Source organism: Tupaia chinensis, unplaced genomic scaffold (assembly GCF_000334495.1).
Source record: "Tupaia chinensis unplaced genomic scaffold, TupChi_1.0 Scaffold139871_1, whole genome shotgun sequence".
Lineage (NCBI taxonomy): Eukaryota > Metazoa > Chordata > Mammalia > Scandentia > Tupaiidae > Tupaia > Tupaia belangeri.
This window is the reverse complement of record NW_006199750.1, coordinates 1481870-1496810: the sequence shown is the minus strand read 5'-3', so window position 1 is coordinate 1496810 and position 14941 is coordinate 1481870. Positions and strand designations below refer to the sequence as shown.

Below are 14941 nucleotides of genomic sequence, written 5' to 3'. Positions count from 1 at the left end.
AGAATTTGAATAGATACTTCTCCCAGAAGGTAAACAAAAATTATCCAAAAGCACACGAAAAAGATTTTAACGTTAAGCCTTAGGAAGTACAAACAAAACTACCTCACACCACTGACATCGCTATAATTAAAAAGACAGACAGTAACAAGTGTTGGTTAGGACGTGAAAAAATTAGAACCTTCATACACTGCTGGAGAGAAGGTAAAGTGATGCACATCATTTGAAAGAGTTGGGTGGTTTTTTAAAACAATAATCATAAAATTACCATGTAGCCCAGAAATTCCATTCTTAGTTATGTATCCAAAAGAACTGAAAGTGTATGTCCACACAAAAACTTTCACACTTCTGTTCACAGCAGCGATATTTATAATAGCCGGAAAGTGGAAGGAACCCACGTGTCTTATCAGCCGATGAATGGATGAACAGAATATGGAGTAGCCATAATAGTAAAGATGATTCAACCATAAAAAGGAATGAAATACCGAAACGTGGCATAACACGAATAAACCAAGGAAACAAGTTCCGTTAAAGGATCCAAGTACGAAAGGTCACATCTCATGTGATTCTGTTTCTATGAAGTACTCAGAAGAGACAAAGCCATAGAACCCCAAAGTAGTTGGGTGGTTGTCTGGGGATGTGAGGGAGAGAGAAGAGTGTGAGTGCTCATGGGGACAGGATTTCTTTTTAGTGTGATGAAAAATGGTTTGGACGGGACCAGCAGTTAGCGTAATGGCTATGTTGCTGGACTCCCACGTAGTCGACCGCGGTTCGAGTCCTGGACCCGGTGGCTTAAACTCACGCCGGGCGCGTGTGCGTGCGTGCCCAAGATCCCAAGAGGAGAATGGAGGAGAAGGGATTGCGGCGTGGCCATCCCCCCTGGGGGGTGATTTCTCGCTTTCTGTTTCTATGTCTCTCTCTGTCTGTCTGGCGAGCGCACGCGCCCTATAGCAAAAACCTCTCCAAAAAAAAAAAAATGGTTTGGACTTGGTGACAGTTACACAGCCATGTGAATATCCTAAAAACCACTGAATTGTACACTTTTAAAAACGACAAGGTCATGATGTCTTATTTTCCTTTTATATTGCTAATATATACCTTCTATAGAAAATGCAAATTTTCCTTTTAGTCAGTACTTTTCAAACTTTTAATGTTTAAGGGTTTGTTATAAATGAAGATCTGGGGCCGGCAGATGGTTAAGGTGCTGGATTCCCACATGGTTGACCATGGTTCAAGTCCAGGACCTGGAGACCTGCTTTCCTTTTTCTCACTCTGTCTCTGTCTCTCTCTCTCTCTCTGGTCAAATTAAACAAATAATAATGATGATAGTAAATGAAATAAAATAATAATTAAAAAAATATATATTGAAGATCCTATGGTGGCTGGCTCCATGGTCACCAGGTCTCACATGAGCAACCTCATGGTTCCAATTTCAGACCTGGTGTCTTCAAAAACACATTGAGTGCTTGTTTGTGTGTGTTTCTAAGATCCCTACAGGATGGAGAAATAGAAAAGGGATTGCAGCATGACCACGTCCCATCGGGGAGGTGATTTCTCCTCCTATCTTTCTCTTTCTGTCTTTTTGTCAAGTACACACACCTTCTGATGACTGAAAACAAAGGAAAATCCCAGGACCCCACACTGTACTTATTAAAATAGATTGTGGAGTTTTGAGGAGTAGGATTTTGAGTAATTTTTTTAACAAACCCCCTAGGGGATCCTGAGGTAGATGGGGTTCAAATCTCTTGCCTTAATCGAAACATTTTGAATTTCACTTATCTCAAGAGGAGGGTAGTAATACAGGGGAAAGAAAAACAAATTCTGCTGAGGGTTAGTTCACAGGTCCTTTATAAATATTATTCAGAACAGAGATGAGTGACACTTGATCTGACATTGGTATTCGCCCTGTGCCATTAAGAAGTGGAGTTGCTGGGATCCCTAATTGTTTATTTGTTGTTGTTTTCCTGGACATGGATGGTTTCTTTTTTACCTTGCTTCTTGAGTAGTACCATGGCCATGTAATATTCAGTGATATGTGGGGACCAGCAGTTACTGTAATGGCTATGTCTCTGGACTCCCATGTAGTCAACCACAGTTCAAGTCCTAGACCTGGTGGCTTAAACTTATGCTGGGCATATGTGCATGTGTGCCCAAGATCCCAAGAGGAGAATGGAGGAGAAGCGACTGCGGTGTGGCCATCCCCCCTGGGGGGTGAGTTTTCACTTTCTGTCTCTGTCTCTCTCTCTGTCTTTCTGGCGAGCGCACGCATCCTACAGTAAAAACCTCCACCCCAAAAAAAAAAATTTAAAAAAAAAACAACTTCCCCCCCCCAAAAAAAAAAATTTTAAAAAATACCAATGATATGTGAAGAGTGGTAGAAAATAAAGCAAAGATTTCCAACATATCTTCCTGGAGTTAGTAATAGTGCAACTGAGAAAGAAACGACACTATTTACTTATCGTCAGGACGTGTGGCATGAGTTATTTACAGTGGAAAGTTTTTTGGTTTGGAGCTTTTTAGTGTCTTAAAATTTATTTTTAATTAATTTATTTTTCATTCTTTGAATCATCTCCAACATAATCTCCTTTTCACTAATAGCATAAATCCTTGACTCTGCTGGCATCGGGGACTTGTCTGTGGTTAGGAAATGTGCTTTTCTCAGTGTACACTTGCTGGGCTGTGCGGGATCGGATCTGTTGCCTGACACTCATTGCCCTTTTTCTATCCGTTTTAACTGAACAACGAACTTTCTGAATACAAATGATATTTAGATTTTAATCTGCTGGTTGTGTTTCTAATTCTGGGGTGGTATATAGGCTTTCGATGGTGAATTTTGACCCAATATTTCATGTAGGAGCTTAATATCATTATGAATAAATGAATAAGAATATGTAAGAACATAGTATGTGTCTAATAATAATAATAGGTAAGTATTTTAGTGGATTTATATCCTGAACCGAGCATTGTCTCTATCCCCTGCACAATCACGAAAGTACATGCTATTCATATTTGTAGCAATATCATTGTAGCCAAAGCATTTGTATGGGAAATTTATCTTCAGGCCCCAGAAATAAGTTCTGTGTGCCGGAAGTGTTTTGGCTCTTTCTGCTTGTCTGTAAGGCGGCTGAAAGACTTTGCTCAAACTTGGCCTCCATCTCTGATAGTCACAAGCAAGTCCACAATGTGAGATCATTTTTAGTATCTGGATCTCCTTTTTAGAAAACCAGTCTAGAGAGGACCAGCAGGTGCTATGCAAGTTAAGGTCCTGGATCCCACATGGCCAACTTTGTGGTTCGAGTCTCAGACCCATCAGCTTGAGAATCACACCCAGAACATGTGCACGTGCGCCCCAAATCCCAAGAGAAGCATGGAAGAGAAGGCATTGGGCATGACCATCTTCCCTGGGGGGATCATTTCTCACTTTCTCTCTTTCAGGAGCGCTTGTGCCCTGCAGCAAAAACTAAAAAAAAAACATTGATCTTGAAATTTTAGGGATCATTTCTCACTTTCTCTCTTTCAGGAGTGCTTGTGCCCTGCAGCAAAAACTTAAAAAAAAAAACATTGATCTTGAAAGTTTGTATTTATTAGACAGTTCAGATTGTTGAAATTATAGCACCTTAAAAAAATAATAAAGAGTTGAAACCCAGCAGATGGAAAACTGCTCATGTCACTGGACTCCCACATAGTTGACCGTGGTTCAAGCCCTGCACCCGGCAGCTTAAAAAATAACTCATATCAGGTGCATGAATGTGCATGCCCAAAATCCTGAGAGGAGACTGGAGGAGACAGGATTGTGCTGTGGTCATCACCTTTGGGGAGTGATTTCTTGCTTTCTGTCTCTTTGTCTCTCCAGTGATGTTGCTCATGTCACTGGACTCCCACATAGTTGACCGTGGTTCAAGCCCTGCACCCGGCAGCTTAAAAAATAACTCATATCAGGTGCATGAATGTGCATGCCCAAAATCCTGAGAGGAGACTGGAGGAGACAGGATTGTGCTGTGGTCATCACCTTTGGGGAGTGATTTCTTGCTTTCTGTCTCTTTGTCTCTCCAATGATGTACGTCCCCTCTAGCAAAACTCTCTCTTAAAAAGAAATAAAAGTAATAAGAGTCATCAGGAAGAGTGTGTTTTATTTTCATCTGGAGACAGGATAACCTCCTCAGGCCCAGAAAAAAATAGAGGCTGGGAATGACCAGCCAACTTATGGAAAGCAGCAGTTATTATTGTATTCCCTTTAGAGACTGCTGTCTAGTGAATAGAGAGCAGTCAGTGAGGGAGAAAGCCTGTAGTAGTCCTCAGCCTTGGGGAGAGAATCAGTGTTGAGTAGAGTACTAAGACCAAGCTGGGCGGTAGGCAGCCCAGTCACTTATACATATGAAGGGAGGCACCTTGCCAGCAGTACAATGTCTTGTTACTTCTATTGACATGATTTTGAATGCCATTGAGAATGACAAAAACGATATTGGAATTTTAAGAAGGTATGGACTCACAGATTTTTAAGTCAGGTGATTGTCAAGTGACATAATTCAGGCTCTACTTGATAGGCCTGTCAGAATCAACAAGGATAAGGCACTATTAAATAGGCGTACAACAAAATTTAAACAACTAAGATAGACTCCAAGCCCCTATGGATGGGGCTTTGGTTGACAATCTTGATTAATTGCTCATGTTATTTACAATGTATTATATTATAAAGCCTGACCTATGATCTCCTAAATGGCCTCACGTCTGTGGAAAGCTGGAGGCCTTATGGGGACTTGCAGTACTGTTTGTTTAGTTAAGGGATATGACTTCTTTTCCTCTCCCACTTCCAGAATTAAAACAACCCTCTGTTTCTAAGGATTTTTAATCAAGTCCTAGTTTGTTTCAGCTGCTGCATGGTACAGGGGTTCTTTAATTTACTTTGTGGACATGTTTACTGCGTACTGTATAGTTTATGAGTGTTACCCTAAATGGTTAATCATGGAGCCAGAGTTCCATGTGCAAAACATTGCATGAACTAATATAGTTGTTCTATTGTTTGCATATCGGTGGACTTATTCAGGCAAATACTTCACTCGAAAGTGTTAAAAGCATTTCTACTAAAACGGGCAATGTTTCTGCTTAAAAGTCAGTAATGACATTCAACAGCAGCTTTAACCAATAGAAGGCTGCAGTTCCAAACAGATTTCATTCCCTCTAAATTAGTAATAATTGTAGCATTTTAGTTATGGTGACTGGAGATCATGACCAAAGAATGCATAATAACTATAGCTTAAATTTGTATAACATTAACATTTTACAAATAGCTTTCACATGTTAGTTATTTGAGCTTCATCATGTCTTTGTTAGGCTGGTAGGAAAGGTATTCCAAATTTTCTAGAAGCTCAGAAAGGCTAATAGGCAAGGTCATATAACTAATAGGTAGCAAAAATGCAAAATCACATTTCCAGAATCCAAGTTTATTATTTTTCCTTCTACCCTTTTTGTAATACATATTGTAGTACTTTATGTATTATAAAACAATTCTTACATATCTGATTTGAATTTTAGAATAGTATTTTGTCATAAGTAGAATAAATATTAATTTGATAGTTTTAGGATAAGTCTCACGGTCCTGTTAGATATGTTAAAAGAAATAAATATATTTCAATATGTCAGCAAAGACATGTTGTTTTTGTTTTTTTGTTTTGTTTTGTTTTGTTTCCAAACCTGGAATATGGCCTGCAGTTTATTATATTAAGTTTGGTAGGTCTGGGAATGACAAAATATATAGACACAACGTGCAGATGGTTCGGTAATAGATGCACAATACAAAGCATGTATTCAATATACCTTGTCTTGCAAAATGCTAAAAACTAAACAGGAAACATAAGTCTTTTATTAAACAATCTAATATCCTTTTCTGTTTTGAGTTTTGCTTTGTTTCCTCTTTAAGACTCAAATTGTTCACTAAAATTCATTAATCTTTCTAGATTCTGGCTCTTATTCTTTCTATAATATATTTTACATACAACTATGCACATGAAACTATACCTAAAAGTGCAGAACTTTGTCTATTGTTAATTTAAATATTGTTATTCCTTTATTCTTAACTCTGCAAAAGATGTCAGAATGAACCAGTAATTTCTTTTTTTAAAAAAGAATTGTTCATTTAATCTTATCATTATTATTATTTTTTCCATTTGCTACAGGGCACATACACTCACAAGAGAGAGACAGAGTGAGAAGCAAACCACTAGGTCTGTGATTCAAACCACAGTTGGTTGTGGGAGTCTAGCACCCAACCACCATGCCACCTGTTGGCTCCCAGTAATCTGGTTGTTGGGAAAATCATGACACCTTTGTGCATAGAAAAATACATTATCACTTTCCCAGTGACCTAACAGATAAAATCCATTTTTTGTACCTACTTGTTTGGTTTCCTTTTTTGATTGTTTCATAGGAAATATATACTCTGAGATCAGAAACAAGACAAGGATGCCCACTCTTACTACTTCTGTTCAACATAGTACTGGAGGCTGTAGCCAGAACAATTAGGCAAGAAAAATAAATAAAAGTCGTTCAAAACAAAAGAGATGAAGTAAATTGTCTATTTGCAAATAACTTGAATGTTTCCACACTCTCAACATTTTTATACTGACTCACCAAATTTTAACAAGAATTTTTAGGGGACACATTCTGATAATAGAAAACCCCAAAGCTTTCAGCATCAGACTTCCTTATTTCAAGATACATTACAATGTTAGGTCATTGAAAAAGTCACAACGTATTTTTCTCTGCAAGCATGTATCATGACTTTCCCGACAACCCAATAATTAATACAGTAAAATACTGACATGCAGACATATATGTGGACCAGTGGAATAGGCTAGAGAGCCTACCCATCAGTCCTCACATAACAACTGATTTTTTTGACAAGGGTGCAAGACTACATAATGGGTAAAGGAAAGTATCTTTAACAAATGATGTTGGAAGATAGGATATCCACATGCAAAAAAAATGAAATTGAATCCTTATACACAAAAAATCAATTCAAAATTAAGGATTTACACAGTATCTGAAATGGTAAAACACCTAGATAAAAACATAGAGAAAGAGCTTCTTGATATCGTTTGTGGCAATGATTTTGTGGATATGCCACCAAAAATATAGGAAACAAAACCAAAAGTAGACACACGGTACTATATGAAACTCAAAAGCTTCTAATAGAAAAGGAAATAATGAACAGAATGAAAAGGCAACCTATGGAGTGGGAGAAAACATTTAAAGACCATATATCAAATCAGTAGCTGATTTCTGAAACATATAAGAAATTTTTACATTCAATAGCAAAATAAAAACCCTAATAACCTGATTTGAAAATATATTCTGGGCTTGAATAAACATTTCTCCAAAGAAAACATAGAAGAAAACAACAGCTATATGAGAAGAGATTTAGGAATACTAGACATCAGAAAAGTGTAAGTCAAAACTCTGATGAGGGCCCAGCTATACTGTTGCACACTGCTAGTCTCTGTGCTATGTAGGCTGGGACTGCATGGGAGACCTAAGTTCTTTTCTCAATCCAATCTAAAGACTGGCACCAAGGTCGGTACCTGTAATCCTAGCAACTTGGAGGCAGGAGGATTGATACGTGGTTAGACTCTGTCTTAAAAAACAAACAAACAACAACAACAAAAAACCCTCACAATGAGATATCACTTCCTACCTGTTAGGGTGGTTATTAACAAAAATTCAGAAGACAAGTATTGGCTAGGAGTGGAGAAATTGGAATTATTGTACACTGTTTGTAGAATGTAAAGTAGTACAGCTGATATAGAAAACTATGTTCATCCCTCGAAAAATTAAAAACAGAACTACTATTAATATATGATCCAGCAGTACCTCTTCTGGGTACTTTTCTAAAACAATTGAAATCAAGATCTCAAAGAGATATTAGTTCTCCAGTGTTCATTTGACTCTTCACAGTAGTCAAGATGTGCAAATACTCTAAATATCTATCAACAGATTAACAGGTAAAGAACATGTACATGCATGGATTATCATTCAGCCTTTAAAAAGAAGGAAATCGTGTAGTATGTGCTGACATGGATGAATCTGAACAGCATTAGGCTAAGTGAAATAAGACAGCAGGAGAAGGACAAGTACTGCAGATTTTACTTCATTCATCTAATGGCAGGGATCTAAAACAGTCAAATTCATAGAATAAGAGAACAGAATTGTGGTTGTCAGAGACTGGAAAGAGAAGGAAATGGGGTTGCTAAGCAGTAGTCATAAAGATCTCAGTAATTCAAGAGGAAGAAGTTCTAGGGATCTGCTGTATAATATGGGTCCCATGATTAATAATTATTTCTGAGTTAGGATCTCTTTAAGACTCTAAGACTCCTACCAGGCCAGCTGTGCCACCGGGAAAATCACTTATTTTCACTAAGCCTTGATTTCTTCAAAATAGTGCCTATACCTACATTGGAAGGATAAATTGAATAATATATGATGGAATGACTAAGCCAAGGTCTAGCACATAGTAGGTGCTCAACAAAGGACTATCTTCTGCTGGCTTATTGCTTCTCCTTCTTATACTGGAAACCCCTCAACCCTAAGTTTATTCATTTATTCTATTACTATATATTCATTTAAGATTAAACACTGGGGATGTAGCAGTAAATAAGAATGCGAGGTCCAAGGAGGACATACAAGCTTTGAAAATACTTAAGGACACTGGGGACAGAGGGGAAGGAGAATGAGAGAGGGGAAGAGTGTAGGGCAGGAAATTTGGGAGGAAAGCTGGAGAGGTAAGACATTTGTGGGGCATAGAAATGGTTTATTACCTCTTGATGACATGGATAGTATTCTCAGCTGGCCTGGTCTGAGGTGTATTTCATGCTAGGTAAGTTCTCTTTACAATCTAAATGATACATAACATTTGAATGTATAAATAATTATAATCATAAAAGAAAAAAATTTTTGAGAGGTTTTTTGCTCTCTCGCCACACAGACAGAGACAGAGAGACAGAAAGCGAGAAATCACCCCCCAGGGGAGTTGGCCACGCCACAATCCCTTCTCCTCCATTCTCCTCTTGGGATCTTGGACATGCATGCACACATGCCCGGCGTGAGTTTTAAGCCACCAGGTCCAGGACACGAACCATGGTCGACTGTGTGGGAGTCCAGTGACACAGCCATTATGCTAACTGCTGGTCCCAGAAATGCCACTTTCCATCCTGCTATTTCTGCAGCCCCATTTCCTGTCTCGAACTTTGCCTTAGCCATCCTACATCAAATGAACTCTGTAAATCAGTTGATTGAGGCCAGGACTTCATCCAAGTGTCTTGGCAGATTTTTGCTCCTTGCTCAACACCTGGCATATCTTTGGGTATAATATACTAGAAAGCCGGGTGTACTAGAAAGATGATAAATTCTGTTTTTCCAGGTTGAATGTGGCATAGTAGTTGTAAATCCAGATGGGAGGTATAATAGGTTCTTTATTACCTGATTCTATACACAGCTATGTAATAAAGCATCTTCATTTATTGTTCTTCTACCTGTTTAATATTTACCTACTAATTTCATCTACATATTTGTTTTAAGAAATGAAAGCGAAAGGACCAGCAGTTAGCTTAATGGCTATGTCACTGGACTCCCATGTGGTTGATTGCAGTTCAAGTCCTGGATCTGGCAGCTTAACCTCACGCCGGGCACGTGTGTGTGCGTGCCCAAGATCCCGAGAGGAGAATGGAGAAGAAGGGATTGTAGCATGGCCATCCCCCCGGGGAGTGATTTCTTGCCCTATAGCAAAAACCTCTCCTCCCCCCCCCAGCCCCCCCAAAAAAGAAAGTGGAGATGATTTAAAGTAAACAGTACACTTTCTAAAATATTTTACTGTGGTAAGAATATATGAGATCTCCTAACCTACAAATTTTTAAGCTAAATTTTAAGTTAAAATTTTACTTCCCCAATGTCACCATTGGCTTGCTAGAAGTCTTTTGAGCCTTAAAAGAAGTCCTGATTCAGGGATGACATCAGACCGCGTTTCTGATTGCACTGAGGAAGAAGCTGCTCTTCCATATCGGAAGTCTGAGGCAGATTCAGATGCCAGCGATGTGTTCCCCACGTAGCTGAAGAGAAGGAAAACACCATCAGGGCCATTTTGAAACCAGGTCTCTGGAATCATTAAGGTTGTCTGGTGAACTTTAGATTCTTGGTAGTTTAGGTTCTACTTCGAAATGGCTTCTTTCAGGGAGGAAAAGGTTAGAATTCAATTAATTTGAGTTGTCTTTGTGAATCTAAAGCAGGAATTGGCAATCTATGACTGAGGGGCCAAATATAGCCTGCTGCCTGTTTTTATAAAGAAACTTACATTGGGGGACTAGCAGTTAGCATAATGGCTATGTCGCTGGACTCCTACGTAGTTGACCACAGTTCGAGTCCCAGACCCGGTGGCTTAAACTAACGCCAGGCGCGTGTGCGTGTGTGCCCAAGATCCCGAGAGGAGAATGGAGGAGGAGGGATTGCGGCGTGGCCATTCCCCCTGGGGGATGATTTCTTGCTTTCTGTCTCTCTGTCTCTCTCTGTCTGGCGAGTGCACGAGCCCTATAGCAAAAACCTCTCCAAAAAAAGAAAAGAAAAAAACTTTCATTGGAACATGGCCACCATGTTTGTTTATTTATGTATCATCCATGGCTACTTTGAGGCTGTAATGGCAGAGTTGAACGATTATGACAGTGATTACATGACAAAGCCTGAAATAATGACTTTTATAGAAAACGTTTTTTGACCATTTATCTAACGCATAATCAGCACCAAAACAGAAACAACAATATAACCAGTTCTCCCAAAAGCCAGCAATCGAAATTCACGAGATTACAGTGTTTGAATTTCTGGCTGGCCCTGATTGGCTAACCCTTAATTCCCTCTCCTGTAGTGAATCCCTACTTTCATATTGTATGACTGTTCATCCAAGGGATAATTGTTCTCTTAGGGGTGAACAAAGTGACTCTTTAATGCATCTTTTACACTGTCATCAAAGTAGAACTTACCATTCATTTCATTGACTGATATATATCCTATATATATATATATTTTTTTTTTTTTGGAGATGTTTTTGCTATAGGGCGCGTGCGCTCATCAGACAACAGAGACAGAGAGACAGAAAGTGAAAAATTACCCCCCAGGGGGGAGTGGCCACACTGCAATCCCTTCTCCTCCATTCTCCTCTCGGGATCTTGGGCACGCAAACACATGCACTTGGCATAAGTTTTAAGCCACCGGGTCCGGGACGTGAACCGTGGTCGACTACATGGAAGTGCAGCGACATAGTCTTTACGCTAACTGCTGGTCCCTATATCCTCTATTTTAAAACTCATCTCAGAACTGTCTTTTCAGAGTGGACTTTCCAAGTAATTTAGAACCATCATGTGATAATAGTATTTCTATTTTTATACACAAATACATTTAGTTATAATAAAGGCATCATTTGTAAATATGCCATGATAAGTAAAATATTTTGCTTAATTATATGATCAAGCAAACCAGAAATCACACGTTTACTTCTTCGGAAAAATGAGATAATGACAATCATGATGTTATTATCTTCCTTTGACAGGTTCTTTCATAACTCGGAGACACTGTTATAATAGTAATAGGATTATCCGTCTGAAAGAACCTGGAGAACCGTAGTTGTTTTGCTCTGCTGTCCATGAAATGCTGTGAGCCCTTCTACATCTCCCTCAGGGGCGATTGTCTGGCTTCTTTTTGAATACTTTATTTGACAGGTGGAAATGTGCATAAAATGTTGAACTGGGGAGAGGGAGGGAAGAGGAAATTGAGGGCATTCATTCCCTATACCAAAAAATTGGTAAATAATTTGTTTGCCTTCTACATAATCCCCTGCCCCCACTACTGCTGAGCATAGGAGTATTTACACAACAGAGACCTTCAATAAGTATTTGTAAAAAGATTGTTTTAATTGAATTCCAGCAGAGGGAAAAAACAACAGAAATATAGAAGAGAGAGAAGTTATTTTAGGTACCAGTGATCTAGTTTGACTAATACAAAAATATTGATAGTTGTTGAAATGTATGTCCGTGAGGGTAGTTTAAGGCCGGGTATTTGGAGGAACTTGGGTGCCATGATAAAGAGTTGGATTTGCAGGAACCAGCAGTTAGCGTAATGGCTATGTCGCTGGACTCCCATGTAGTCGACTGTGGTTTGAGTCCTGGACTCAGTGGCTTAAACTCATGCCGGGCGCGTGTGCGTGCGTGCCCAAGATCCCGAGAGGAGAATGGAGGAGAAGGGATTGCAGTGTGGCCATCCCCCCTGGGGGGTGATTTATCGTTTTCTGTCTCTCTGTCTCTGTCTTTTTGGCGAGCGCATGCGCCCTATAGCAAAAACCTCTCCCCCACCCCCAAAAAAAAAGAGTTGGATTTACTCTATGGGCAAAAAGATGTATTTAAGAAATTTGGGAAGAGTGGCATGACTGACGTTACAATTTAGGAAGTTGAAGTAGCATCATGTCAGATTGAATGGAATAAGGGCAGTTGTCAGCTGTGAAATTACTGTGGGGGGGTTTCATATATCCCCACCATACGGGACTGAAACAGAGTGTTGGCGATGAGAATGGGTGGCACAGGAGAGGAGGAAATGTCTGAGTGAAATTTACAGGAGTTTGCAGGTGAATAGAGTTAAAGTTTTCACTCTAAATGACTGGAAGATAGTAGTGAATTTAACAGAATTAGAAAACGCAGGAGGAAGAGAAGGTTTGGGCGATTAAAAAGTCCCCTTCATCCTTGGATGGGCTGAGTTTCAGATGTTGGTGCAGCCAACACCCAGACGGAGTTGTTGACCCAGAATGGGTCATTTAGTTTGAGCAAATGGTTTGGAGGGTTTTTTTATCACATGACATTTTTCTTGATCTAAAATTAATTGTATTTTCTCCAACCGTCTACATTTTGCAGCTTCATTACAACTTGTTTAGGCGTAGATGTATTTTCTTTTGTTCTGCTTGGGGCTCATTTTGCACCCTGAATCTGACATGCACTCTGGCAAGTTCTCAGACATTCGCACTTCGCTATTGTCCCCCGCCCCCCCTCTCAGCTTATTCTTAATAGAATTCCTTTTAGATGTACATCGGACCTTCTTGAGCTACCTCCATGCCTACGAAGTTTCTACAAGGAAAAGCACTCTTTTTTTCCTCTCTGCTCACACAACTTTCCTAGTGGCATTTGTAGGGGTCCCCACAACACAGACATTAAGCAATTTCTGCAGCTCCCTGGGCATCAGGTGACTGTGTTACAGTTCAGTTATGAAGCTAATCACTCAGTCCAGACCCTATAGGCCAAGTAAGAACTCGCTCCCACAAGACCATCTCCCACTTCACATAGATGGCAGTTGTAAGTCCCAGGTTGTGACCTGTACTTTTTTTTTCCATTTGATTTGTCCATTTCATGGGTGAGAGAGACAGACAGAGATACAGCCCCTGTGACTAGGTCTCAACAATGTGGGGCCCTAGCTGCAGCCAGCTCGAGCGCGGACACACGCATGCCAGCATTACCCAGGGAGGCCTTCAGACACAAGCCCGCAACCTTCCCTTTTGGGTCCGCGTGGCAGAGCGTCACTGTTTACTGTTGTGACACCGCCCAGCCCCCCTGTGACTGTGCTTTTGACCAACTTTTAATGAATGTGGATTCCCACAACCATCTCAGGTTAGAGAATTTGCTAGAACAGCTCTCGTAACTATTACCAGTTCATTCTAAAGGATACAGCTTAGGAACAGCCGCGTGGAGGATGCATACAGCAAGGTGCAGGGATTGAGGGGACGCAGAGCTGTCATCCCCTCTCCGGGCGCTCCATAATCCCTGCACCTCAATGTGTTCTCTAGCCTAGAAGCTCTCTGAACCCCGTCTTTTAGTGCTTTCATGCAAGCTTCAGCACATAGGTATGTTTGATTAAATCACTGGCCATTGATGATTAAGTCAAGCTGCAGTTCCTCTCCTCTCCCGGAGGTTGAGGGATTGGGGTCGAAAGTTCCAGCCCTGTAATTGTTGGTTCCTCTGGCAACTGGCCTCCCCCCTTCAAGAGTAACCTCATTAGCATAAATTCAAGTGTGGTTGAAAGGGGCTTATTATGAGCAACAAAAGACACTCTCTCATCCTATCACTCAGGAATTCCAAGGGTTTTACAAACTTGGTGCCAGGAATTGGAGAAGAAAACCGAATATGTATGTCTCATCATATCACAATTACATAGTCTTTCCTTTATATTTTCCTTTTTTTTTTTAACTCTCTGCTCTGTTCTGAAAATTTTTATTTTCCTTTTTTTTTTCTTTTTTTTTTTTTACTCTCTGCTCTGTTCTGAAAATTTCCTCATATTTTTTAAATCACTAATTTCTTCTTCAGCTATGTAAAAATTGCTGTTGGTCTAATATAGAGACTCTATTTTTCATTCCTGGAAATTGGTCCTTTTTCAACTCAACTTAAAAAACTGTTTCCTTGGGACCGGTACATGGCGTAATGGTAATGTCGCTGGACTCCCACGTAGCCGATGACAGTTGGAGTCCCAAACCCAGTGATTTAAAACTCACACTTCTGCCTAAAATCCCAAGGGGAGACTAGAGAGGGATTGTGGTGTGGCCATCCCCCCTGCCCCCCGCCCCCCAGGAGGTGATTTCTCACTTTCTGTGTCTCTGGCATGCACCCTATAGCAAAAATCTCTCTAAAGGAAAAACAAAAAAAGGAACAAAACTGTTTTCTCATGTTCTCATTCCTTATATATCTTTTTAAATAATTATTTAATTTTATTTATTATTATTTTTTAAATTGAACCAGAGAGAGAGGGAAGTAGCCAAAGCTGCCAGGACTAGGACTCAAACCACAGTCGGCCACGTGGAAGGCCGGCACCTTAACCACCACATCGCCTGCCAGCCCTCCTCGATTTCAACCTTTACTTTGGAGGCCCTTTTCTTTTT

General features: G+C 40.0%; 1 protein-coding gene across 1 annotated transcript in view; it reads left to right on the top strand.

Annotated features, from left to right (window-relative positions):
* The window catches only part of LOC102499849 (lipopolysaccharide-responsive and beige-like anchor protein), a 358799-nt gene that overhangs the window by 221913 nt on the left and 121945 nt on the right, over positions 1-14941 (top strand). The gene's annotated exons all lie outside the window — the stretch shown is intronic.